Source organism: Tursiops truncatus, chromosome X (assembly GCF_011762595.2).
Source record: "Tursiops truncatus isolate mTurTru1 chromosome X, mTurTru1.mat.Y, whole genome shotgun sequence".
Taxonomy (NCBI): Eukaryota; Metazoa; Chordata; class Mammalia; order Artiodactyla; family Delphinidae; genus Tursiops; species Tursiops truncatus.
Window position 1 is genome coordinate 7,971,425 of NC_047055.1, and position 2,232 is coordinate 7,973,656.

Below are 2,232 nucleotides of genomic sequence, written 5' to 3' on the forward strand. Positions count from 1 at the left end.
TTAACATAAGTGACTCCATTTTATTTCACATTTCACAAGTTCGCAGTTAATGAGCCAACGATTTGGTATATCCAGAAAAAGGAAGAGGAAATTTGTCCACCTTTACATCAGGCAGCTCTGGAAAGTGCTAAAGTAACAGCTATAGTGTGTGATGATGCTATGGAAAAGATGGAAGAGTGGTTAAGTCTGTGGATTTATAAGATGATAACCAATTAATAAAAGCATAGTGGGCCTCAATGTTGTGAGGCTGAAAGCCAAAGAAATTTACAGTCAGATTACTCAGGGTTAGGAAAATATTAAACCCTCTTGACTAATCCTGGCTGACTGGCTTGCTTGTTTCAAAAGGCAATATAGTGTGAAAAACGTTAAACTTGTAGGTGAGGCAGGTTCTGCAGGTCAGGAGGCTGTGGAAGAATTTTAAAAGTATCCACTAAGTGTTGTACAGGAAAAGAGTAATGGGAAGAGAAGATTTACAATGCTGATGAGACTGGCTTGTTTTAAAAGGACATTGGCAAAGAACCTATACAACACAAATGACACTTCAGTCGGTGAAAATGTCACCAGAGACCCGTAGGAACTTAATCCTGTATTTTTCCTAAGAGCATAGTTCATAATTTGCTAATTCAGTGTTTATGGTGACTTTGTAGAACATAACTATTGTGAATAATGAGAATCAGGTATATATATTTATATATAATCTTACAAATCAATAAGGAAAAGACAACAAAGACCTCTACAGAAAAATGAACAAAAGATTTGAACAGTTCCTTCAAAACAGAGTAATTCCACATGTCCAAAGATCATTTGAAATGGTACTCAACTCAGGAAAATATAAATTAAAACCACAGTACCAGAGGCCTTGCAGACGCCGCCGCCCTGAGCCTCCCGCGCTGCACACCTTGGTCAACTCCATCGTGTTCTTCGACATCGCCATCCAGGGAGAGTCCTTGGGCTGCATCTCCTTCGAGCTGTTTGCAGACAAAGTTCTAAAGACAGCAGAAAGCTTTCGCGCTCTGAGCACTGGGAAGAAAGGATTTGGTTACAAAGGTGCCTGCTTTCACAGAATAATTCTGGGATTTATGTGCCAGGGTGGTGACTTCACACGCCATAATGGCACTGGTGGCAAGTCCATCTATGGGGAGAAATTTCATGACGAGAATTTCATCCTGAAGCATATGGGTCCTGGCATCTTGTCCACGGCAAATGCTGGCCCCAACACAAACGGTTCCCAGTTTTTCATCTGCACTGCCAAGACTGAGTGGTTGGATGGCAAGCATGTGGTCTTTGGCAAGGTGAAAGAGGGCAAGAATATTGTGGAAGCCATGTGCTTTGGGTTCAGGAATGGCAAGACCAGCAAGAAGATCACCATTGCTGACTGTGGACAAATCTTATAAATCTGAATTGTGTTTTATCTTAACAACCAGACATTCATTCTGTAGCTCAGGGGAACCCCCCTTCACCCCCATCTGCTCGAAATATCCTATAATTTTTGTGTTCTTACTGCAGTTCTTTCGGTTCCATATTTTCCTTATCCCCCTCCAAGTTTAGCTGGATTGCAAAGTTGTTTATGATTATGAAATAAAAACTAAAAAACAACAACAAAAAACCCGACAGTACAAGATCATTACCCACATTCCAGACTGGCAAATTTTTACAGTCTGATAATATCCAGTGGTGAAAAACATATGATTCTAATACTCTATCAGTGGACGTGTGCAATTAATATAACCACTTTGGAAAACAGTTAGGAATTATTTAATAAAATTGAAGACACACGTACCCCGTAGCCCAGCAAGTCCACTCTTGAGTAAATACCATAGAAAAGTGCTTGTATATATGCATCAGTTTTCTTAATAAGTATGGAAAATGTTAGAGCTCAGAGCAGCCTCCGGAGAATGGTAATGTGCTCTAGTCTAGAAGTAACTGAGATCTTTTTACCAGATTTGCTCTATTTTTAAAAGCATAACAATTTTCATTTTCTTAGCTTAAGATTCCATTTAAAATATTTTAAGTGTATTAGCATATTAAAATGTACAGAAAGCTAAAGACGCATTCCCCTGCTGTTGTTATGTTAATGGACATGTCATTTCTCATTTTAAGTTTTATTGTCCTTACCTATTAAATAGCGATGAGCCAATTCCATTAGCTAGAAATGTATTAGCAAATAACAGAATACCTGAAGAACAGTGGTTCAAATAGGAGTTATCTTCTCTCACAATAACAGAAATCCAA

General features: G+C 38.8%; 1 pseudogene; it reads left to right on the top strand.

The window, feature by feature from the left end:
- The first annotated feature begins 809 nt into the window (after positions 1-809).
- LOC109547272 (peptidyl-prolyl cis-trans isomerase A pseudogene) lies at positions 810-1,394 on the top strand (annotated as a pseudogene).
- Positions 1,395-2,232: the final 838 nt, after the last annotated feature.